Genomic DNA, 26,457 nt, shown 5'->3' with positions numbered 1-26,457 from the left:
TTCAGGCAAATTGGTGGAAAGCATGATTAAAGATAAAGTTCTAAGCAATAGAAGAATAAGACATACTGAACATGAATAATCATGGCTCTGTAGAAAGAACTACTGCCTCACTATTTTTAAAAAAGTTTTTTGAGAATGCCAACAAGTGCATGGTAGTGGTGTGCACGGAACCCACACTTGCTGGTTTGAAGATTGGGGTGGGGGGGGTCTCTTTAAGGATGGGGGAGGGTGCTCTTACCCCTCTCACTGCATTTCCCCCACCAGTGCTGCCTTTTAAATTGGTCCGGTGGGGCGGCAGTGTATCTCCTTGCCGCTCCAGTGGCTCCTTGGACTGGACATGACTGGAAGTTGCCTCTGCTCATGCACATGTTGTGACGTGCGCACACGCCGCGGCAACTTCCAGTCACTTCTGGTCCAAGGAGGCACGCTGCCACCCCGCCGGACCATTTTAAAAGGCAGTGCCATCAGGGGAAATGCGGTGGCAGGGGTAGGAGCACCCTCCCCTGTCCTTAAAGAGATCCCCCCACCTTCGAACTGGCTGATCCGCCAGTCTTTCGAACCAGTTCAGAGGTCCATAAAGGGCCTCTGAACTGGTTCCATGCACATCCCTAGTGGCATGGATAGGGATGATCAACACACACTGTACACTTGGGTTTTCAAAAAACCTTTGGCAAAGTCCCTCATAAAAGTCTCCTGAGTAAATTTAGCCGTCATGGGACCTCTTAAGGGTTGTAACTGGTTAACAAATAGGAAGCAGACAGTAGGAATAACTTGACAGTTCTCACAAAGGGGGAATGAAGAAGTGGAGTCTATCAAAGATCTACACTGGGGACAGTGCTTTTTTAAAAAATTAACATTTATATTCCACACTTCCTCCAAGGAGCACAGAGTGGTTCACATAGTTATGTTTATCCTCACAACAACCCTGTGAGGTAGGTTAGGCTGAGATATACATGACTGGCCCATAGTTAGCCAGTGAGCTTTATGGCTGAATGGGGATTTGGACCTGAGTACTCCCAGTCCTAGCCCAACACTCTAAATACTACAGCATGCCAGTTTTTCAATCTGTTAAGTTTTCTGGAGCTAAGGATGATCAGCGAGTAACCAAGTTAGTGGATGATACCAAATGGTTCAGAACTATGAAAACCCAGACTAACTGTGAAGTGATCCAAAAATATCTCTTCAGACTGGATGAACATCAATTCATTCATTCATTCATTTAGTATATTTGTACATTGTTCCAAACTCACATCTTTGGGTGAGCTACAGCAAACATAAAACAAATTAAGACATTAAAATAGTTTAAAACCCACCATTCTAGTTAAAAAGTTTGGGTGAATAAGTACATCTTAAGAGCCTTTTTAAAAGCTGTCAGAGGTGGGGAGGCTCTTATTTTGGGAGGGAATGTCTTCCAAAGTCTTGGAGCAGCAACAGAGAAGGCCCATCCCTAAGAAGCCACCAGACGAACTAGTGGCAACTGCAGATGGACTTATCCAGATTATCTCAATGGGTGGTGGAGCTCATAGTGAACCTAATATGGTAAATTAGGTTAAAAGTACGTAAGTGTAAAGTGATGCATGTTGTGGGGGAAGGGAAGGGATTCAGACCACATATACACTGATGGGGTCTGAACTGGTAGTGACTAACCAGAAAAGAGATCTTGGGCTGTGGTGGATAGTTCAACAAAAACATCAATTCAGTGTGTATTAGCTGTGAAAACAGAGAATTATTAATAACTAGCTGATTCAGCGCAGAGCATCTGTGCCCCTAATTCTCCATCTTTCCTCCCCATCTTAATCCCCCCACTCTTCAGCACCAGTCCGTTCTACCTCTCCCAGTCCACTTTCCTGCACCAGTGGGCCTGGCTATCGCATGCCCTCACCGTCCGCTGGTGTTGCTTTTCCTCACCGGCTGGCCTGGCTGGCACTTTTTAGTTCTCCCCGCCACCATTTCCTCCCCCGCCCACGCTCTCCGCCACCGCTGTCATTTTCTCCCACCCACCTTGCCTTTTCCGGCTGCCCCCACTTTATCCTCGCGCCTGCCAGCACTGTCCTTTGCCCCCTACCACCGCCATCTCCCTGGCCTGCTGGCCAGATGGCTACCGCTGCCATCACCATTTTCTTCCCCCTGCCCATCCCCATCACTATCCGGCAGTTCTCTGAACTCTTGTGAGAGCTGCCACGCATGGGATTAGCCACGGGTATGCTTTAGCGAATTATATATAAAGAAGATAATCACTAAGGATTATTGGGGGAAAGATAGAAAGTAAAACAGCATCTATGATGAGGCTGTACTTGGAGTACTGGTTGGCATCCTTACTACCAAAGTACACATGTATAAAGCGACTGTGAGGGTATGACTGGGGTCATGTGCAGCCCCCACCCCCACCCCCCGGCCCTCTACACACACACTGATGCACAAATGGATGAAACATCATCACTTTGCCCACACTCCAAAAGTGCTCTGGTAAGAGGAAACACATCATTGACCCTCAGCAATGTGTTTTCTTTCTTCCAGGCTGCTTCTAGAGCACAGAAGTGGGGATGTTTCTTGCCCATATGTGCAGCAGCAGCACACATGCAAAGGAACTGAGGGGGTTGTGCATAAGCCCCAGTCATGCCCCAGAGTTCCTTTTAACATGTGCACTTGAGTATTCAGGATGTCAGGCACCGTGTACATGTCTGATTGCCCCATTTGGGGAAAAAAAGAAGAAGTAGCGTTGGGAAAGGTGCAGAAAAGAGCACCTAAAATTAATAGGGGCTTGGGACACTTCTATTATGAGGAAAATTAAGACATATTTAGGGCTCTTAAGAAAAAAGTCAACTAAGCAGGGGGCAGGGGACATGATAGTGGTTTATAAAATTATGCATGGTGTGGACAAAGTAGACAGAAATTTTTCTACCTCTTTCATAACACTAGAACTCAGGGTCATCCACTGAAATTGGTTGGCAAGAGAGGAGATTCAGAATAGGCAGGAGGAATTCCTTCTTTATTATTTATTTATTATTTCTTGTTTACACAGTCAGACAGGTGTTATTGACTGGTTTGTTTTATCCAGACATCGAGTCCTTCCCAAGGACCTGGGATGCCAGAATTTTATTGTCAATGGTTATAGATATCGTCGCAGAATATAGGCTGTTCCCAGTAAAGATGCTTTTTGAAATTGGCTGATGGTGATTTCTGTGGCCCCTTTGATGTTGAGGTGCTCTTCAAGGTCTTTTGGAACTGCACCCAGGGCGCCAATTACCACTGGGATTATTTTGGTCTTTTTCTGCCACAGCCTTTCAATTTCAGTTAGTAGATCTTTGTATTTGGTGATTTTTTCTATTTCTTTTTCTTCTATTCCGCTATCTCCTGGTATTGCTATGTCAATTATTTTGACTAGTTTTTCTTTCTTCTCGACTACAGTTCTATCTGGTGTATTGTGTGGCAAATGTTTGTCTGTTTGTAGTCGGAAGTCCCATAATATTTTTACATCTTCATTTTCTTCAACTTTTTCAATTTTATGGTCCCACCAATTCTTGGCTACAGGTAGCTTGTATTTTTTGCAGATGTTCCACTGTATCATCCCTGCTACCTTGTCATGCCTTTGCTTGTAGTCAGTCTGTGCTATCTTCTTACAACAGCTGATCAGGTGGTACACTGTTTCATCTGCTTCTTTACAAAGGCGGCACTTGCTGTTTGTGGTGGATTTTTCGACTTTTGCTCTTATTGCATTTGTTCTTAGTGCCTGTTCTTGTGCAGCCAGTATTAATCCCTCTGTTTCTTTCTTCAAGTTGCCATTCTTAAGCCATTGCCAGGTCTTGGTGATGTCTGATTTTCCACTTATATTGTGTAAATATTGACCATGCAGGGGCTTCTTCTTCTTCTTCTTCTTCTTCTTCTTCTTCTTCTTCTTCTTCTTCTTCTTCTTCTTCTTCTTAATAATTAAAACTTTTATACTGCCCTTCCAAAAGGCTCAGGGCGGTTTACATTAAAACACCATTAAAATCAATTAATAATTAAACAAAAATTATAAAACATAAAACAATGATTAACGATTAAAAACATCATAAAACAACAATTAAATAATCAGAACAATTTAAAAACAAGTTTTAAAAAGCTGAGAAAGCCTGGTTGAAGAGATGTGTTTTCAGGTGTTTTCTGAAAATTGCCAGAGATGGGGAGGATCGTATCTCAGCAGGGACCGCATTCCACAATCTCGGGGCAGCAGCCGAGAAGGCCCGTCTCTGTGTAGCCACCAAACGAGTTGGTGGCAACTGGAGACGGACCTCCTCAAGTGACCTCAGCGGCCGGTGGGGCTCATAGTGAAGAAGACGCTCTCTTAAATACCCAGGGCCTAAGCCGTTAAGGGCTTTATAAGTTATGACTAGCACTTTGTATTTTGCCCGGAAACCTATTGGCAGCCAGTGTAACTCCATCAACAAAGGAGTAATGTGGTCTCTCCGAGATGACTCAGAGACCAACCTGGCTGCCGCATTCTGAACCAAGTGAAGTTTCCGGACTACGTACAAAGGCAGCCCCACGTAGACAGCAGATAACTAATTTATGGAACTTGTTGCCACGAGGCCTGTCACTGGCTATTAGTCCTAGTGGCTATATGGAACCTCCATGTTACAGAGGCAATGAAGCTATTCCCATGGACAGTAGAAAGTGGGAGGGAGATGAGAGGGGGAACACAAAAGGAGATGATTTCAAATTCAGAATCTATTCAAAGGGAGTGGAAGGTAGAAAGACCCCTTATTCTGTGCCTCTCTTGGATACATCAGGAGAGGAGGAAAGAATATTTGATTTTGTGGCTTTCTTTTCTCAGCACTAATATGCTGTGCTATTGTTGCTATAACTATCCAGTTTTGCTGGATCTCAGATTGACAAAGGCAGAACTTGAGTGCCTTCCTTCCTTGAGTTGTGGTTTGTTTTGTTTGTGAGCTGGTGTTGTGGCAAGAAATGGACAGTGGCAGCTCACCCCCCACTCCTGTAATATTTTCTTGGTGTTTGCTGTGAGATGTGCTTTATGTCTGGACTAACTTGTGCTTCACTCACTGCTTTGGTCTGCTCTGCAATCTGCATTGCAAGGTGTATTTAGTCAAAAAGTGTGGCTGGAGTTGCTCTAGTTGAGCTTATGGCTGTGCTTGCTGCTAAGTAAAGGTGCTGCTATGGCAGCTGTTGCAATGCTAGGAAGGAACATAAAGAGTCGTAATTCCGTGTGAGAGAGCAACTTGTGCCAATGATGCAGGGGCACTGTGGCTGGCAGTGTGCGTCTCCAGTGTTTTTCAAGTCATGGTTCCAAAATACATTGCATTTGCAATGCCAAACTTGTGTGTGTACATTCCGGGTGCAGCTTGTTCTGGCCATAGGGAGTGATTGGGGAAACTTTAAACATTCCATTGTCCCCCATGGGTAGCTCCGAGGGACACCAAAGTGGGTTATGTGGTAGGGCATGATGGATCCTATCTACCACCCAACCCATAAAAGAAATGGGCAAGCAGGCAATTTTAAACAAATTTTTATTCTTTCCCTCAAACCGCCATAGGATCCTATCTGGGTTTTGGGGAAAGGGTAACAATTTTTTTTAAAAAATTGCCTGCTTGCCCATTTCTTTTGTGGGTTGGGTGGTAGGTAGCACCCATCATGCCCTACCACATCCCTAGGAGCTACCCATGGGGACAGTGGGATGCAGGGGCGTAGCAAGGTTGTAGTGGACCCAGAGATAAGATTTTAAAATGCCCCCCCCGAAGCTCAGCTCATGAAGTAAAGAAATCTTAAATGAGGCTGAATAGTGGTAACAAAAAGCATACACACACACACACACCCTATGTGCCACAATAGAACATCATCCTAAATTATTTTTTAAAGGTTTTGTAAATTGTGGATCATGCAAGTCATTTAATGGTACCAGAGAAAGACATGCTGTTCTGATAGTTCCAGGTCTTAACACTCACATCAATTTCGGAGGATGAATACAAGTGAAGGAAGCCCGGGCAGGTGCGCGGCTGGGGGAGTCAGTCATGTGACTTGCCTCTGGGGGCCCCCCAAGGCAGTGGGCCCCCAGACAACTGTCTCCCCTTGCCCTATTATAGTTACACCCCTGGTGTGGTGTTTCAAGTTCCCCCAATTGTTCCCTATGGCTGAAACACTCAAAATGTTTTGAGTTGTTTCATTGAATTTGTTTTGATGAAACGTCTTGGCTGTTTTGAGTTTCATTTTAAGCTTTAAACAGAATGCGAAATTCATTTTGTGCACATCTCTATCAGTGTGATGCATCTCCTAAAAAAGCTTAAGTAGGCTGCGTCAGCCGAGGCATGGCATTCAGAAGTATTTACAGGGGTGTAGCTAGGGGAGAGAGGGCCCATGTTCGCCCCTCTCCCCTCAGAGTGAGAGAGATAATGAAGAAAATAGGTATTTTCTCCTGAAAATAACGTAATTAATAACAAATCAATAATTTCCAACTAGAAATGTGGTCCCAGTCTTTCCCTACTGTATAGAGTTTTTGTTTATAACCCTGAATGCTTACAAGATATCAGCCTGTAAGCCTATTACTTACTGGCACAGGATCATATATTGCTTATCATGGCCTTTGACCCAATATAGTTGGAGAGAGAGCTGGAGGAAAGAAATATTTGCCAGGCACTTGTCAAAGAGAAGAATTATGTGGCTTGGGAAATTATTAATAAAAATAGTAACTACCATCACTAATTACTGGTGCACAAAGAACAAACATGGAGTAAATAAGATTTTTTTTAAACTTGCTTTTAAAAAATGAGTATGATTTGCTTTGTTTGTTGTTTAGACATGTTGGTTAAAAGCTATTAGTTTCTATTGATTTCAAAATACATAACAATGAAAATCCTGAAAACACCACAATCACCATGTGAATGCCACCTGTCTGCCGGTGATTTCATGGAAGTATTTTCATCACTTGATAACTGCATTGTCCAGTGAGGAGGAAGAGGAAGAGGAGGAAGAGCAGCAGCAGCAGGAGGAACATTGCTTCTGGGAAAGCATCATCACCTAGACCCAAGTGACAGCTGCCAGTGAGACAGGAGCTAAGTTATGGAGAGCAGCACAGTTTTGGGGAGGGAAGCCCTGCCCCAGAAGGGGCACAGACATCCAGCTATTGGACAGCCTCTTCAGGGAGCAGGGCATTTCCTGCAGCAGGTGACACCAAAGAGGATTGGATCAACCCTTCAGGTCACTTCTTTCGGTATCTGTGAGTGTGTGCTCCATTTTTAGACCTTGTGTGTTTTGGCATAATTGAGAAGATGTCCTCTATACCCCTGCTAACTTGGCAAAGAGGCACCTTTTAATGTGGTGATTTTTATTTAGCAGGGGGAGAGTAACTGGCCCTATCCACCCCCAGCACAGTACCTCCAGTGACTGTTGCTGGTGTCTATCTTTTGTTTCTTTTTAGATTGTAAGCCCTTTGGGGACAGGGATCCATCTTATGTATTCATTTATTATTTCTCTGTGTAAACCGCCCTGAGCCATTTTTGGAAGGGCGGCATAGAAATCAAATAAATAAATAAATAAATAAATAAATAAAATAAAATAACATAGCATAGCATAGCATAGCATAACATAACATAACATAACATAATATAATATGCGAGTATATATCATTTTTGTGAAGTAGGCTTGAGAGCTGGTCTTGTGATAGCAAGCCAGCATTATCCTATTTGCTAAGCAGGGTGCACCCTGGTTTTCATTTGCATGGGAGACTACCTGTGAGCACTGTAAGATATTGCCATTAGGAAATGGGGCCACTCTGGGAAGAGTGGCTGCATGCTTGCATACAGAAGATCCAAAGTTCCCTCCCTGGCATCTCCAGATAGGGCTGGGGAAAACTCCTGCTTGTAGCCTTAGAGAAGCCACCGTCAGTCTGGGTAGACAATACTGAGCTAGAAGGACCATGGTCTGACTCAGTATGACAGCTTCCTATGACGTTGTATGTAATGATGGACCTGCTGGTCTGCAGTGATTTCCTGTAGTGTGGGGCTATTTGTTTCTTTTGTGCTACTGAGCAAATCTCCTGCATGCTTCTATGGATGAGGACAGGCTTGGCATGAGTTTAACTGGTGCTTGAGCTCCAAACCCATGGACTATGGAATGGAGTTTTTCTTTCCTCCTGTTCCCTTCTCTCCAGCATGAAGTATGCTAAGGAGTAACAACTTATTTCCTTTCTCCTGAACTCCAAGGTTTTCCTTCTCCCAGCACATGCATTGTACTAAGGAGAAGGTTACTTTCCCCCTCCCAAACTCTGAGGCTTTCTTTCTCCCAGTCACAAAAAATTAGTCCACATTTTAAAACATTTTAAAAATTGTTACTTCTTTGTTCCTAATCTTTTAAAATGACTACTTCTTCAAATTTAATTAATGCCAGCAGCATTGTTCTTGGAGATATACAAAACAAACAAAACAATGGGACCTTACATATAAGTGGAAGGAACTACAATTATGCTCTGGTTCTGTAACTCGAAGAGGTATTATTTTATTTTTAATTTTTACATTTCCGTTCTGAGTAAAGGTGCATAGGATAGGTCTGCATGTCTGTATCCGAGCCATATACTCCTACGGAGGCAGTGAAAGAAACTCGACAGTCAACCTTGGCACTGAATTCAGAACCATTTCTTTTGTTCATCTCTTCCTAGCCGAGAAGTTCATCTTGGGCTACTATATTTAAATGATTGTTATATGACGTGTCCCTTTTCTGCAATTACATTTGGACGGTATGTGCCTGTGAGAGCTCGCTTGCTAACGCGGCGCAGTAATAGGAATCGACGTTGGGGATGAGAAAAGGGAAACATGATGTAAGGAAGAAGGACATTGGGCATTTTTACATCATGAAGTAAGAGAGACACAAGCATTGCTGGGGAAGTCAGGAACGCGTCTAACCCGCCCCCTCCCCCCGGCCAGTGTCACAGGCTTTCCCGGCTGCCCGGGTGACTCATTTGCCAGTGTGGACGTGAGGGGGGGGAGAGCTGGCTCGGTCTTTGCCTTCGCGAACTCGGGCTGGCCAGTTTCCCGCCTGGTCCCCCTCCCCCTCCGGGCTCTGGCACTCGACAGGCTGCTGGCTGCCCTCACGCGCGCTCACTCACGCTCTTCTCTTCGCTGCCTGCACGCCCACCCTCCATAGTCCGTGCACAAGCAGCACCCAGACAGCCCTCAGAAAAGCACGGGCAGCGCCGCAGCTAGAGACGCGTGCCCCCTCTCCCTCGTCCTCCCATGCAGAGTTGATTAGCGGGGTGCGGGAGGTGGGAGATCCGCCGCAAGACTCGAAACTTTCCCCCATAAGCCAGCCAGCCTGCCTCTCCAGTTGAACGAGGAGCATCCCCTCAGTCATACAAAGCCAGCTGGAGCCCAACCTGGGGACTGCAAGGGAAAGTGGGGCAGGGGAGAAGGCGGGGGGGGGGAGTCCCGAGATGAGAAAACCTGGGCCCAGAGAGGGAAAGGGGCGCTTTCCACCCTTCGCAACCACATCTCCCTCGCGCTCGCCCAGGCTGTAGGCTTCCCACCCCACCCCACCCGCCGCCGCAGCTCCTCTGATGGAAACTGTTCCTGTTCCAAAGGAGAAGAACTTGTCACAGGCTGGCTGGGAGAGCTGGAGCCCGAGTTGCTCTTCTTGAAGCAGCAGTTGTCTCCTTGCGAGTAGCTGCGGCCACTCTTGCATATCCCGGGGAGAGAGGGACGGGGCATTGCAAGCGGGTGTGTGTGTGTGTGCGCGCGCGCGCTGGGGGGGGGGGGGGCTGTGTTGGTCAGGGCACATATGCACCTGGAGCTTTGTTGTGGAAAGCCTGGTTACCTGGTAAGTGGATGCTGCCATAGGAACTTTGCTCGCAGGCACAAAAGAAAAAGCGGGACCTGACCTAGCGCACCGCAGCAAGGGGACGCCCTTCAGAAATGCCACTACGGCTGCCGCAGGAGTAAGGAGGCTCCGGAGTTGGACTCTTGGAAGCCCCACTTTGGCGGCGGTGGCGGCTTCTCAGGGCCACTACAGCACAAGGGCGAGAGCAGGACGCCTTCGCCTCACTGGTCAGTCCCGAGCCCGTGGGAAAGGACCTGAAGAGCGCCATGGCATAAGAGAGGGTAAGGAAGGATCTTGGCTGGGGGCAGAAGGCGCCGCCCGGGCCCCCAAGGGCGGCTGCTGCTACTGCTGCTGAGTCTTGGAGCCGGAGGCAACCTGGCTCGCTTATTATCACAGGAAGGGGCGGTTAATTGACAACAAGCGAGCCTCGGGAAGTGGGCGAAGTCTCTGCAGACACAACAAAAAATCTCGACAGTTTGTAGTAGTGGCGTAAACTTTTGCCAGCTTGGGAAGGGAAGGGGGAAATTTTTGCTTTAAGTACAACAGATGCTTCTTTAATGTTTAAAGATCTGGAGTGGACTGACACCACTTATCTGCCCTTTTTACTACAGATTTCTTAATGCGATCCCTGTGTTATGAGTATTTTTTAGCCTATTATACGTTGCAGCCTAAAATCACTGTCACGCCTTCAGCGAAAAGGCTTAGTTTTACTAGTGTCACTCCCGCGCAGAATGGTTCATATCTATCTATCTATCTATCTATCTATCTATCTATCTATCTATCTATCTATCGAGAGACTCGATGTTTATTTCCTTCCTTTGATTACTTTTGGAAACCATTATCCTCCAGATCTCGCTCCTTTTCTCTTACTTGTCTCATTTGTTCTCTCAAGTTTTTCAAAGTCTGCTGGGGAAATGGGAGGGGAGAGAACAGTGTCTGAAAAAGTTGAGACAAATATTCCCTTCGGGAGATTTGTCATCTTGTTGATGATTAAGCTGGGGGGGGGGGCATTTGATTTCTCTTCTCCACATTTCCTTCACTTTTCCTGGAAGAGCGGATCGCGGTGAGCGGGTCGTGTGCGGGGGAGGGTTCACTCTCTGCACTTGAAGTTTTAAGATACGGACACTGGCAGTTTTCTCAGTCTCCTCATGTTTTATGTGTCTCCGCTATCTTCAGCACTCTGAACAGATCTGGACGGTAGAAGCTTCGCTACAGTCTCTCGATCATCTTGCCTTTAATCAAAGTAGGAAAAGAATGGCATTAGGGTTGAAAAACCTGGAGTTTAGAAAGCAGGTGTTTTTCACTTTAGACACGGCCTGAGCCCGAAGTCTGCAGTGATGCAGCCAGTTTACAGAAGCGCCTTGTGATGGTTTTGGGAATTTAAGTGTGTAGTGGGACAGGCAGGCGAAGGTGGTGGGGTGTGAGGAGTTGTCCAGATCGGGTTAGAAGTTGGGGGGAAGTGCCTGTTATAGCGTTTCGCTGGCTGTACTCCCTCTTGGGCAGCAGTAAGGGACACAGCTGCTGCTCCCTTATCCAACTTATCTTTTGGGAACAGCACTAGTATTGCTGCATATTTCAAGTCTTTGCAAGTGAAGTAAGAAGAAAGAAATGCCTTTGAACATGTCCAGAGTGACATTCTCTCATGACAACCAACCCAGTACATCTGGGATCTTAGCATCTTGAATGCAGTGAGTTTTTACATTTTAGAAATGAAGCAGTCCCCCAGTAAGGATGTCCTGATCTTGGCACTCTCTGCAGACGCAGTCTTTTGCATTAAGAAGACAGTGGGAGCTGAATGATGAACTCATTTTCCACTCCAGGAAAGGCCACTGAGTGATTAAAGCAAATATTTGCAGCATGGGGGCCATATGCCAAAGCACAATCCAAAGCATGCCACTGAGTTAAATGGCAATGTCTCCATAGTAAGTGTGCTCAGGGTTGCAGACTGCAGTATTAACAATGTACTATAGCAGCTTTAATTTTGTGGCAAAGTGGGAATCATGTGCTTTCACTGGCGACAAAGTGAATGTGGCCATACTCCTAAAATGTCTCAGAAGCCCAGAAAATAAACTGGACTTGGCAATATATACTTCAACAAACAGCTAGGAGCAACTGAGACCTAGTCCAACTATTATCTTTACAGTATGGTTGTCAAAAACCTGTGGTCAGTTTCCATGTTGCACTTATAGCATCCTCACATTGGTGCTACCTGATACTGGCATGGGATGAACCCCTGTGACTGGCATGAATTTTAGACATTACCAGTGCTTCATTAGGACCAGGGAGACCTGAGTTCAAAGCCCCATTCAACCATGGAACTCACTGAGTGACTTTTGGCTAGTCACCTAACTCAGCCTAACCGACCTCATAGGGTTGTCGTGAGGATAAAAATAACCATGTACACGACTTTGGACTCCTTGGAGGAAGAGCAGGATATAAATATAAAGATAGATAGATAGATAGATAGATAGATAGATAGATAGATAGATTAACCAAATCTGGGAGCTGATAACAGAAGAGTGACTTTTATCGGAAGTGGACCTGACAGCCACCTCTCAATAGGTACCATCTGGTATTTTTAAAGTGGCTGCCATGCTGCAAATGTTCATTTAAATCCATTCTGGTCACTATATTTATATCTTAAATACACGTGCATGTTTCACCCTTCCCCTCCACCCCCACCCATTTCTTCAGAACAGAACAAGGTTATGATCACTGGTTATTCTTGTTTCACTCAACACGGCTTGCGGGGGGGGGGGGAGGAGCAAAATCAGCTGATAACTATTCTTTTTAAAACCACCACTTTCTGTAATCTGGGCAGTTGGGGGCAAACTGGATGTGATATGAGAGATCCACAATGGGAATCACTTAAAAAAAAAATATCAGACTTGTGCAGCTGCTATGGACTGAGGATTGGGGAACTAGCACCCTTTTCTCCTGCGCTCTTTCCTTGATGCAAACTGCTCCTCATAGCTACCATTACCGTCATGGAGGAAAGTAGTGGTGGTGGGAAGATACACTCAAAGAATGTAGTCTTTCTCCCCCCATGGCTGGTGGCAGATACGGGTATGTGTGGTTTTAATTGAAGAAAAAGGCGGGGGGTGGGGGAGGAAGAGTTAAATACCCTGTACAAGAGCACCCTGTTTCTTTAAAGCATCAGCATAGGGCTGCGTATGGGAGATTCGACTCCCTGATCTCCTGTGTCATGTCTAGTTTGGCCCTCAATGTTGATATATTGCTGTTGTAAATAAAATAAATGCCAATGAGTGGGTAGAAAATGCTTACTGAATAATTAGTTTAATGTTATGGCCTTTACCTATCAGCACTAATTACTGATGTTACTTGGGTATTATTGACATATTTTAGGAAATGGTACCACTGATTGCTCGATGGCCTGCTGGACTGTTTCTCAAGTATCAGAGTATAAGATCAGTCAGGCTCAGCCCAAAACTTGTTTTGGCTGTGTTGGAACATGTGAAGTAACAATAAGGAGGAGACTGCTTCTTAGCATATGCAAGTTTCTTTGCTCATGCAGCTGGCAGCCAGCATATTCTCTCTCTCTCTCTCTCTCTCTCTCTCTCTCTCTCTCTCTCTCTCTCTCTCTCACACACACACACACACACACACACACACCCCTGGGGTAAGGAGGCTGGATGTTTAAGTTTCTGAGTATGACTGTTCTTAGGTCAAATGGCGAACCAAGTGAGGAGCATATTCAGCATCCCCTTCATTTTCTCAGCTTTTGAATATCCTATTTTTATTGCATTTCTATCCTCCTTTCTGACTGCATGCATTCATGCTCCCTGTCATATAAGATGATACATTTGCACACATGAATCTTTAAATGTGTCATTCATGCCATTTATAAACAAATACATCTATTTCCTCTAACCTTATAGAAGCTTTTTAATTCTAAGAATAATTGAAATGCCCAGCATTCAGTAAGTCACCTGGGTGGTCTGTCAGTTCAGATCTAAGCAGAGCCTCTCTTCATAGAAATTAATCAATGGGGAAGCAGAATAGTCCAATGATAGTTGCCCAATGCTGTAGGAAGCTCTAGTTTGTGTTTTCTCCACCATTTCTTAGTTTTTACTACCACAATTCTTCTGTACACATAATGAATACAAATGTTTAATAATATTCAGCAACAGCATCAGGGGGGGGGGAATTGTGGGGCACAGAAGGGGCAAAGTGCATTTCTGGAGATGTGAACTTTGTCTCTCATTTTAGAGCTCTGAAAGAAAAGTAACGGCATATTTATTTATTTATTTATATACTCAAGTTTATATACCACCCTTCCTAAAGTGGCTCAGGGTGGTTTATATTAAAATAAAAACCACATAATAAAGCAATTAAAGTTAAAAAAACATTTAAACCAGATTAAAATGAAAATTAAAACTAGATATCATTAAAAGCCAGGCTAAAAAGATGGGTCATTAAGGCTCTCCTGAAGGCCTCCAAGAAAGATGTGGTGTAACACTGTTTTCCAGTCATTCTCCTCAAGAAACAGGCAGACTTGAATCAACCGCAATTTGATTTCACATTAATGTTTTCATCTTAAACATAAACAGAAGTGAGCCCATAAACAGAAGTGAGAACCGTAGAGTCTGACTGTGTAAAAACTGCTTTCCAAGTTAAAACAGGGCAGGGGTTCTCAACTCTTTTTAACAAGGGTACCACTTCTGCCGCAAACCCCATAGAAATTTTTAGTGTACAATACAAATGTTTCACACACACACACATTACAGTTATAAGTCATTGGCTTACATCCAGAATAAGTTACTCATGAGTGAAATTAATTGGAGTATTCAGTGCTGATATTCTGAAGCCTGTCATTAAGGCCGAGGGGAGTTTCAGCACGTAGCCAGCCAATCAGGAGCAGAAGAGAATCATCTTTACCCTCCTCCCTCTCCTTCTGCAGCAGATACATTGCTAAGGATGCATCAGTTTCAAGCCAGTGATCCCCAGATCGGAAATAATTGTGCAGCTACTGTGTGAGTAAGAAGGAGGCCTCTGAATACCCCTTGGGAGTCCTTCAAGTACCTCAGAAGTACTAGTACCCTCTGCTGGAAACCCTTGACATAGGGGTCCAACAATAGGTAGGAGTGTGGTGGAGGGGAGACAAGATACATGTCTGGGGAGATGTGTTCTCCCAATCATCCTACTTCTGGTACAGTCTACAGTGGTAACGTCCATTGGTTTCCCCACCCTCATCAAAAGTATAGAGGGAAGAAGGCACAGTAGGGATATTTTTCCTTTCCTTCTCCTGCACAGTATATTATAATGCAACCCTTTTTGCATGGCTAAAGCTAGTCACGAGAATGTTTCCTCATACTATTTTACTACCAAGTTTAGGTATATGCATACATGTCCATTGTGGAATTTTGGTAATATATATTGGCCAACATCATGTGCAAGGCAATCCCAGAGTTCCCAGTAGCCTGGCACTGCTGCACACATGGAAGCCAGCCCTGGCGGTGTTGCACAAGATCACAGTTGCAACTATAGGTGGGCTTTGTTATCCACAGACTTGTGGACTGTGGTTTTGCGTATGCGTGGTTATGTCTTAGAGACTCAGTTTCTTTATCCACGAGTAGAAAAATAGGCAAAATTCGTCTCTCTGTGGTTTTGAGTGGCCAGAAATGACCTGGAAATGATTTCCAATGTCATGCCAGTGGCCATTTTACAGCAGAGAGCCATTTTATGGCTCTTCTTAAAAAAGAAAAATTTGGTGAATATTCAACTGTTGTCAGGGTTTGTCGGGGGCATTGCTGTAGACCTGCTTTTTTCTCTTATTTCAGTCTCCCTTACCTTTTATTGGGGGGGGGGGCTTTTGTGTTAGGAACCTAACCCCTAGATTCCTATAGGGATAAGATATTGTTATTAGCTCTTTCCATTTTGTGCTTATAGGCGAGAATGGAACCCCTGCAAATAATGAGGGCCATCTGTACTTAAAACAGCACATATGTGCACTTGCACAGCAGAACTTACATTGTTTCCACTGTAAGCAGCACTGTGCAAATTGCAGGCATGCTCTTCTAAGTAGTTGTGCAACTTTCCTCTTGTGCAATACTGCCAGGGCTGGCTTCCATGTGTGCAGCAGTGCCGGCCTGTCAGGAATGCCAGCGTCACATTGTTCATCATGTTGACCATTAAATATTGATATATTAACTTTAAACTGACGACCCCCCTAAACCCACAGATTTTGATGTTACCAGTATTGTCTTTACATTTTTACATTTACACAATGCAATTTAGGTAGTTTAAAAGGATATCTTCCTTATTGTGTTATCTCTGCAGCAACCCCAAGACCAGCAATCACAGTCATTGGTAGACAGTAGTCAGAAGTTGTAGATTGTAGTTGCTGGTACTTCTGTCGCCATATTGCAGAATGTTGTTTAGATCTCAACTAAGTAAAAACACAAATTCTTCCCTTGCTACTCATGCGTACTCCCAGAGTTGGCCTGCTAGTGAAATGAAGTGATGCTGCTGCCTCAGGCGGCGCATTGGTGGGGACAGTGGATTAACTGCCTGCTTGCTGCCCCCACTTGCCTGCCTCATTTGCGGGCAGATGGCAGATGGGTACCACTGGTGATGGCAGCAGTGGCGACAGCAGTGCTCATGCTTCCACTGTGCTGCACTTCCTCCTCCCACTTGCTCATGCCCTGCAAGGAAGTGGGCAGGGAATGGAGCAGAAGGAAAAATGGGGTCCTCCACACACTGCCTTCGGCCCCTTTCCTTGCCTTAACAAAACTACTACTATACACACACACACACACACACACACAGAGCTTTTCAACAGAAGTGTCCATTTTTCCAAAGTGGTTTACATAGAGAAATAATAAATAAATAAATAAATAAATAAATAAAGAAATAAAGAAAGAAAGAAAGAAAGAAAGAAAGAAAGAAAGAAAGAAAGAAAGAAAGAAAGATGGATCCCTGTCCCCAAAGGGCTCACAATCTAAAAAAGAAACATAAGATAGACACCACCAGCAGCCACTGGAGGAATACTGTGCTGGGGTTGGATAGGGCTAGTTGCTCTCCCACTGCTAAATAAAGAGAACCACCGCTTTAAAAAGGTTCCTCTTTGCTCAGTTAGCAGTTAGCAGGGGACACAAAAGATCAGGAGCAGGACAAGTGGGAGTCGCCGCTGCTACCAGGAGAGATGGGGTAGTGGGGGTACTGTTGTGGGGATGTTGGGGAGAATTGTCAGGGGCATAGCTACCACTGAAAGGGGGGGGCAATGTGCCTGGGCCCCTGAGGGAGGCAGGGCCCACCAGCTGGGTGACAGCTTGCTCTTTGCTCTCTCCCTGAAGAAGGTGGGTGGAGGGCAGGGGACCATCTTCACTTTGTGTTCCAGGGTCCACTCCAACCTTGCTACACCTCTGATCAAGGTGGAGGGAAATTGGCACATGGTTTTTTCTGAGTGCCATAGCGGGACAGTGGCTCATCATGCCCCTGAAGTGCCGGGGGACTTGGACCGGGCCTGTGTACTCATAATTTGTCATATATGTGGGTAATGATAGTAGAAAGTTTCTGTTTCAGTGACTATTCAAATGAGTCAGTGCAAAAGTGCTTTCTCATTAATATATTCTTCCATGTCAGAAGATTAAAAACATATGGACAAACAGTGGATGACTCCTGCCTGCAAGACTCTGCAATCCCAAATGGGAAATTTACTTTTCCTAGTTTAGAGATAGAACTCCAGATATTCTTGCAGCCTTGATTCTGACTTGTCACATCTAATTTAGATTTTTGAAGTCATTTCCACCCCCACCCCCATAAGTAGGTATCATTTATAAACTCCTTTTTAGGAGCACATTTTAAAAATTGTACTCTGAAAAAGAGTGATTGTGGAAGTGTAACTGCCCATTCCATATATATTTGTGCTTAGCATCACAACTTCAACCAATAAAAGATTGAGACCTCCAAGGAAAATGCATGTGTAGAGTTCCTATTTTGAATAGGTTGGGAGGTCATAAGTTAGCCTTGTCTTTACCTACTTGATCCCTCCCCCCCCCCGACCGCCCCAATACACATCTTAAGTGCAGGTGTAAAATAATTGTAATAGCTATGTATTTAAATCAACTGAAATAAATAGAAATGAAGTTGCTGATACCATGTTGTTCAGTAAGCTGGATTCCCTTTAGGGCCAGTCTCTTACTATACATGGTTATTAACATAGCAAAACTAGGAAGTGGGTAATATAATCAATTCAGAGGTGTAGCTATAATTGAGCAGATGGGTTAAAATAGCTTGGGGCCCCCCAGCTCCTGAGGGCCCCCAGCTCCACCCCTTCCTATGTTCTTCATTGTCTCCATCACTCCGAGGGGCTGCCAGAGAGAGGGGTGAACACCGGCCCCCTCTCCCCTAGCTATGCCCCTGAATCACTTATGGCTATTGTGAGTGGTAATCAAGCTTATCTTGTATACATTTGAGCTTTTCATTTTACACCTTTTGGATCCTGGGTTAGGAGGCTGTACATGTGAAGCGCTGGGAGCAAGGTCGCTTCCGGCATTGCACCCACACGAAGTTCCACTTTCAAACTCAGCATTTGGCCGAGGTTAAGTGAACCTGTGGTTCATTTAACCTCGGCCGGCGATCATCTGGACAATTGACACCAGGTTAAACTACTTCCACTGGCCCGCCGCCACTTCCAGCAATGAGCTGGGGGGAAGTGGCAATGCTGAGTGTGGTGGCTGTTCTAACGAGAGCAGCCGCTGTGGTCATGGCCAGGGGCACCCTGGGATGCTGAAGCGGAGAAGTCCTCCCATTCCCAGCATCTTCCTCCACCACACTGCTGCTCAGGTGGGCATGCAGTGCAGAAGAGGAGAGGACAGAGGAGAGGACACCCTCATTGCTTTGCAGGTGGGGAATTAGTGGCATCCCATGTTCCAACAGCCCCGCAACCCACAACCCGCTGGGTGCTCAGTTTATGTTTTAGGAGTTTGGGGGGTGTTTGGACACTTTGGTGTGTAATGAATCCTCATAGGGATTAATTATGAGGAAAGGTGATTAGACACCAACGAGTCTAAACACTTGGAGGAAAACCTGGAACATAGACTGAGTAGTACCCCACTGCCTTGCGGGTGGGAGGGGGGTGTAGTTAGCACATGGCAGTTGACAGTAGGCACTGTCATGGAAGGAGAGCTGGTTTTGTGGAAGCAAACATGACTTGTCCCCTTAGCTAAGCAGGGTCTGCCCTGGTTGCATTTGAATGGGAGGCTACATGGGTGAGCACTGTAAGGTATTCCCCTCAGGGGATGGAGCTGCTCTGGGAAGAGCATCTAGGTTCCAAGTTCCCTCCCTGGCATCTCCAAGATAGGGCTGAGAGAGATTCATGCCTGCGACCTTGGAGAAGCCACCGCCAGTCTGTGAAGACAATACTGAGCTAGATAGACCAATGGTCTGACTCAGTATATGGCAGCTTCCTATGTTCCTATGACAGTGGCTGCTCATCTTTCGGGGAAGGCAGGCGAGCTCCTGCCTTCCCCACAGTCTACCCACACGTCCTCCAGTAAGGTTGTGAGCACGAGCTCAGTGCTTGCAAGTGCTTGCTAATTGAGGATGCACTTCATGCATCTGATGAAATGGACTTCATAATAATTTAGTCCAAGGTGCCAACAAGACTCCTTTTTGCTATTGCTCTAACAGACTTACACAGCTACTTCTCTGGAATGTGTTCTAGACCTGCTTTCTGAATTAAGTTCACTGAACAATCTGAGTCAGTCTTGTAGCCTGAGTCTTTCCCTGAGTCATTATGTTGAGTCAGAAGAGGAAGGATCTAAAGGGATATCCAATTTATCTGTGAGTAAAGGGAATGAGGAATTTTTTTGCACAGATACTAAGGCAGATGTAAGTATGTTTTGTCTTGAGTTGTGCAATGGCATGATGAGTATCTATGATGGAGGCCAAAAAGAAGAAGAAGAAGCCCTGTTTGATTGTTTCCTTGCTTCTGTGGCTTTGGCCTCAGTGCTTACCTTAAACATAAACAAAAGGGACTCAGTTGTATCTGAAAGTCTTCTCAGCCTTACCTGTACAGGGGAGATGGTGTTGTGGTAGCAAGCATGACTTGTCCCCTTTGCTAAGCAGGGTCTGCCCTGATTGCATATGAATGGGAGACTCCATGTGTGAGCAGTGTAAGGTACTCACCTCAGGGGATGTGGCTGATCTGGGAAGAGCACCTGCATGCTTGCATGCAGAAGGTTCCAAGTTCCTTCCCTGGCATCTCCAATATAGGACTGGGAGAGACTCCTGCCTGCAACCTTGGAGAAGCTGCTGCCAGTCTGTGTAGACAATACTGAGCTAGATGGACCAATGGTCTGACTCAGTATATGGCAGCTTCTGATGTTCCTATTGTTCCTATGTACATGGTTGCTAACTGCAGCAACTTAGCATGGATTTGTGTGCTCACTTCGTGAATCAAAGAAGATGGCTATGTTTTTATGCATGTGGTGCACCCCATATCCATAAACAAACAAAAGGGTTAATTATAGGATTTCTGGAAACAAATCTAAGGATGCAATAACAGTGAATAACATTTCAGCTGGAAACAACAGTAACACATCTGTTACCATATTTCTTTATTTCTAATTTGTATGCATGGTACACCTGAACAAAAAATTGCAGACTTGGGCACACAAAGTAAGCATGCAAATCAACTTATCATCAGGGGTGCACCAAAGTAATTAGGGTGCCTGGACTGCCCAGCCGTGAGCCCCCCTCCCGCACGAGGCCCCCTCAGATCTCCTTTGGGGGGCCCGCCCCGCCAAAGCTCAGCTTTTTAAAAAAAAAATGCTTACCACGGCCGAGGGGTGGCTGTGGAAGGGGGGAGTGGAGCAGTCCTTCTCCCTCCCCCCTCCCCTGGCGGCGGCAACCAGGAGAGACGCTGAACCCATCCATTCGGACCTGCATCTTTAAGAAACTGTGAGATGTGCCTGTGCAGAGGAGATTGCCGCAAGCACAGGCTTGTGGAGATCTCTGCTCAGGCGCGCCTCGCAGTTTCTTAAAGATGCTGGCCTGAACGGATGGGTCCAGTGTCTATCCTGGTTGCCACCACCGTGGAAGTGGAGGGAGGGAGAAGGACTGCTCTGCTCCCCCCTCCGCAGTCAACCCTTGGCCAAAGTAAGCATTTTTTTTTTTAAAAAAGCAGAGCTTTGGTGGGCATGGGGCAGCTGCCAGAGGCCCCTAACCCTGCCTGGAGTCCCCCGGACCTTGAAGGACCGGACCTGGTCCCCAAGGTCTGGGAGTTACTGTGCCTCTGCTTATCATATTGAGAAAGAGGCATTCTGCATGCGCTCAGAGGCATACTGCTCTGCAGCCGGCTTGGAAGCATTGTGGAAAGACCGTGAAGCTGTTCTCAGGAGCAGCCAAGCTCAGGCTTAAGATGCCCATAAGAACCACCAGGATCCATGTGGATCCTGGTGGTGCTTCAGTGCTAAATCCAGTGCCGAGACCCGGCCTTTAGCCAAAGTTAAGGCTGCGCTCCCAGGATCACGTGTCCGTCAGCGCAAGTGGCTTGCAGCTCGTGCTGACACAGAGATGGGCACCTAGAGTGCCCATCCCCTGCAGGAAATCCCTCTGGGCATTGCATTCAGTAAGCGGTGCACTGTGGGATTCTCGGAGGTGGGGACAATGAGTCCTGGTCTCTGTTTACCCACATTTCCGGGAGCAGCACGGATGACAGCGCTGGTTGTGTGGGTGTGTGGCTTGCACACCATAGGGGCTCAGAGCAGTTGCCTGAGGGAAAGTAGGTTGAACCCTGCCTTCCCCCCCACACACTGCCTGCCTGACCACGCTCATGCACAGTTGTATGAATAGCCCCAGTATGTTTAGTAGTCAGAGTGCTGGACAAGAAATAGGGAGACCTTGGTTCAAATCCCCTCTCATGGGAAGAAGCACACTGGATGACCTTGGGCACTATCTGCCAATCTAACCTATCTCACAGGATTTTGTATGGATAAAGGGGGAGGAGAGAACGACATACAATACTCTGAGCTCCTTGAAGGAAAGGCAGGATACATGTGTAGTAAATAGATGTGTAAATATATTGGCTCACTCGAAGTATTTCTATCTGGTCTTTCTGTCTTTTCCTGATTATACATTATAGGAGTAACTCATAATCTTAGGCCCCAAAATGGGAGCTGCTAAAATGGGAACCCACACCCAAAAGTCACAACTGATATCCAAAAGTAAACCTTTGTACAAATAATCTGACTATATAAAGCCATTGAATGTTCATTTATATCTTGTAGATTTAAAGTTCAAAATCCTTGGTATAATGTTTGTCCCATATTCTAGCATGCTCTCAAAAAGTAGAACTAGAAGTCTTCTGGAAAAAAAAAATCATCGGGTTGGGAGAATGTCTTTCTTTAGCACCAGGATTTGTGTAAGTACATTCTATTAGCGTTCATAGGGTGGGCCAGAAGTGCGCAGCACAGGACTTTGCCTCAAGACCTTGCACAACTTGGCATTGCTTCTGGCCCTGTTTGTGATAGATTTGTCAATTATCCATAATCTACGGGAAGACAAATGTTTTACAATTTGATTCTTAATGGAGTTAAGCTGGAATACTTGCATTTAAGTACTCCAAAGTATATAGAAGTACTAGATCAATACTAAATCTTGCTGCAATAGCAAATAAATGGTTGAATGGAATGTATTATCTTCTGCACAGTATCAGCATCACAGAACATAGTGTAGAACTTTGGAAGAGTATAGTATTACAGGCAGAAACATCTCTGCAAATATTTGGATTAGGTGCCAGTCTAATTAGTTTGTAGATTAGGTTCTTTGTTTCTTAATGATATATTTCTAATCAACAAATAGAATTACATTTTTTTTTGAAGTATACAGTATAGAAATGCAGACTAGAAACAGCTATGTTTTTCCAAAGAATAAAGAAAATTACAATCCAGCTCTGGGTGTTTGCCACCATGTTTGGCTTTTGCATAATGTGAGTACTTATCTGCCATTATGGTATGTTTCTTGAAATTAGCTTTTGGTTGCCAGGGACAGAGGGGATAGCATTAAAGAAGAGTTTACTTAGTTTTAATTTGGGCTTTGTGATTAACCTATTGTTATCCATTCTGAGCTCTTGGAATAGGAGGAGTTTAAAATCAAATCAATTAATTAATTAACCTCCAATCTACCTCATCAGTGGATACTTTACTAAATGCCCAACAATTAAAAGAGTGATGAAGTCTTGCACTAGCAAGTAGTATTTGGGCAGCTTTAAAAGCCAGTTCTTTCTAAGGATTTGAGAATATGCATCAATCGCCAAAATAACTGCATATTAAATCTGAGGATTTTTTTTCCCAAATATGGGAACCATTTATTCAATATAATATATTGCAGGGTTTGGTACCTCATCCGAGATTTGGCTTTTCCTTGTAGAGGAAATTAATGCAGATAGTAAGAATATCATGTTTGTTATCTTTCAGTTCTGTACTCAATAATTTGTAGAGTTGGTGGGGAGAGACATGTTGGTTGAAGGAATTGAAGGCGACGTATATAGACTGTATTGAGAATCTTTGTACTTGCTGGATTTGATTATCTTATTTCTTGTTTCTTGTTTTCTTTTCCCCTTGTTTCTTATGTTTTTTTCTGTTTATTGTGTTTCTCTGTTTAAATCTTTTTAAAATCTTTGTTAAAATAATAAATATAATTTAAAAAATAAACATAAAAATAAAAACACAACACAAACATACCCTAATATAAACCAAACTGTCTTAAAAGGTTAAATGAAAGTGGACAGTAAGAGAAAAGCAATACAAACCTTTGAGTTGAAACTGAGTTGGGTTGAAATTACAAGGAAGAAGATTTAGGCTATGTATCAGGAATAATGTCTTAACTGCCAGAACTATTTGACAGTGGAACAGTCTGCCTAATGCAGTGGTAGGCTTTCCTTCACTGGAAGTTTTCAAACAGCAACTGAACAGCCACCTGTCTAGGATGCTGCAGCAGTTTTCTGCACTAAGCAGCAATTTGCATTAGAAGTCCCTCCAAATGGAACAGAGAGAAACATAAACTCTGGCAAACAAAATGCAAGGAGACAATAAGAGATGCCAAAAGAGAATTTGAGGAGCATATAGCTAGAACTGGCAAGGGGAATAACAAAAACTTCTTAAAATATATCAGAAGCAATACCTGCCAGGGAGGTGATTAGAAGGCCTTAAGTATGCTTTTCATCAATTTATCTGGCACAGAAGTTAAGTTAAGCAACCTGTAGTCTCCTGGATCCCTTCTTCAAAATCAGAATTACATTAGATACTTTCCAGTCCTCCAGTACAGAGCGTGATTGTAGGGACAAGTTACATATTTTTGCTAGGAGATCAGCAATTTCACATGTGAGTTCCTTCAGAATTCTGTAGGGTCCTGGTGATTTGTTAATTTTTAGTTTTTCAAGATAGTTTAGAACATGTTCTCTTGTCACCTCAAATTGGGCCAATTATTCAGCCTCCAAGCCTTAGAAGCTCCGCTCTGGAGCGGGTACATGGCCAGTACCCTCTGATTTGCAGACAGATGAAAAGAACACATTCAGGGCAGATCTTGCCTCACTAACCTTTTGGAGTTCTTTGCGAGTGTCAACAGGCATGTGGATAAAGGAGGGTAGGGATAAACTGACAGTTTTCACAATGGAGGAAAGTAAGAAATGGGGTCTCGCAGGAAGCTGTACTGGGAACAGTGCTCTTTAACTTATTCATAAATGATCTAGAAGTTGGGGTAAGCTGCAAAGTGGCCAAATTTGCAGATGACACAAAACTATTTAGGGTAGTAAAATCCATAACAGATTGTGAGGAGCTCCAAAAGGATCTCTCCAAAGAGTGGGCAAAAATGTGACAATTGAGGTTCAATGTAAGCAATTGAAAGGAGATTGAAAATAAAAAAAATGCTTATATTATTATGCCCTTACACAAATCTATGGTGTGGCCACATTTGGAGTACAGTGTACAGTGCTGGTCACCACATCTAAAAAAGGACATTGTAGAACTGGAAAAGGTGCAGAAGAGGGCAACCAAGATGATCAGGGGTCTGGAGCACCTTCCTTATGAGGCAAGGCTACAGCATCTAGGGCTCTTTAGTTTGGAAAAGATGTGGCTACAGGGAAATATGACAGAGGTATATAAATTATGGTGTATAATTAAGCATGGAGTAGAGAGAGTGGACAGAGAGAAATATTTCTTCCTCTCTCACAACACTAAAGCCAGGGGTCATAAAATTTAGGATCATCAAAAATACTTTTTCACACAGTGCATAATTAATCTATGGGATTCTCTGCCACAGGATATAGTGATGGCCACTAGCAGGGGCGAAGCCACCATTGGGCTAATGGGTTCAAAGAACCTGGGCAGTTAGCGGCCCTGACATGCCTACGCCTGATGTCAGACACAGGGGTGCTGGTTTAGCTCCCGGGAGGGGGCCGCACGGCCCCTGTTCTGGAGTCAAACGGCCATCCCTGCACCTGCCAGACTCACTCCTGAACGGACCTAAGGGGCTCCATTCAGGAGCCAGGCCACGCCCCTGCATCTGTTGTCAGGGGTGGGGCTGGACTAGCCCACACGTCTGATGTCAGACTCAGGGGGGCGGGGTGAGCGGGGTCGCTGCCGCGGTCGCACACAGGCCACTGTCAGTTAGGCTCTGCCAATGGCCACTAGCTTGGATGGCTTTAAAAGGGCAAGGGGCTTAGGCAAATTTATAGAGAATGGGTCTATCAGTGGCTACTAGTCTGTGGCTGTGGGCCATCTCCAGCCTCAGAGGTGCGATGCCTCTCAATACCAGTTGCAGGGGAGCAACAGCAGGAAAGAGGGCATGCACATACTCTTGCCTGTGGGCTCTCCAGAGGCATCTGGTGGGCCACTGTGTGAAACAGGATGCTGGACCGGATGGGCCTTTGGCCTGATCCCGCAGAGCTCTTCTTATTTTCTTATTTAAGTCCACCAAGGCCTCTTCCTACTCTGATTCAGTTATTCTATCAGTAATGCAAAATAATTGTTTTATTTTTAATCTAATAAGTAAGATATAGTTAAAAAAACAAAACCCCAAACACCCAAAAAACCCACCATAGAAATAAGGTCTCTATATTCACAGGATAGCCCTGCATAGGGTTTCAAACAGAAAGAATTGCCTAGATACTTGTTGAACTGAACTGTGATATTGAACTGAACTGTGATTCTTTTGCAGGAACTGTGGATCAGAAAAGACTCAGACATTAGGAGTGGTTGGTCTTCATTGTTCTTGGTAAGATTTCACTTGATTCCATTCTATGAGATCTGCAAATGTTCTTCTTTTAGTAACATGCCACTTGTGAAATGTTCCACCCCCCCCCCCGTGTGAACTGAAGATTGATAAAATTAAACAGTGCAAATATGAGCAATTGGGGGATAACAGCTCTCTACACCTAAAATTCACAATTCATAAATGTAAACATTGATGTATGGATACTGGCAACCAAGAGCAGGTCTAGTGTTTTTTTCCACCATGTTGTGCCCTGTCCACAGTGGGATCTTCAGGTCAAATAAACCCTTCCCCCAACACCACTGACAGTTTTCCCAGTGTAAAGGAGATCTCACCTCTTTTATCTGATTTCTGAAATAGAGCTTTCTAGGCAATCCTTGGAAGATTTTTGTCCCATATAAAACCCATCAGCAAAGTATG

General features: G+C 44.8%; 1 protein-coding gene across 3 annotated transcripts in view; it reads left to right on the top strand.

Moving 5' to 3' along the window:
• The window catches only part of GLIS3 (GLIS family zinc finger 3), a 274,079-nt gene that overhangs the window by 4,142 nt on the left and 243,480 nt on the right, over positions 1–26,457 (top strand). For 2 of the 3 annotated variants that reach the window (XM_053300409.1, XM_053300407.1), the window contains exons 1-2: positions 9,667–10,082; positions 25,984–26,040. The gene's annotated coding sequence lies outside the window, so the exon portion shown is untranslated. Of the gene's footprint in view, positions 1–9,666; positions 10,083–25,983; positions 26,041–26,457 lie in introns of those variants that run through there. The other variant, XM_053300408.1, reaches the window with a different exon arrangement.

The sequence above is a fragment of the Hemicordylus capensis genome, chromosome 2, assembly GCF_027244095.1.
Source record: "Hemicordylus capensis ecotype Gifberg chromosome 2, rHemCap1.1.pri, whole genome shotgun sequence".
Classification (NCBI taxonomy): domain Eukaryota; kingdom Metazoa; phylum Chordata; class Lepidosauria; order Squamata; family Cordylidae; genus Hemicordylus; species Hemicordylus capensis.
This window is presented reverse-complemented; position numbering and strand designations above follow the sequence as displayed.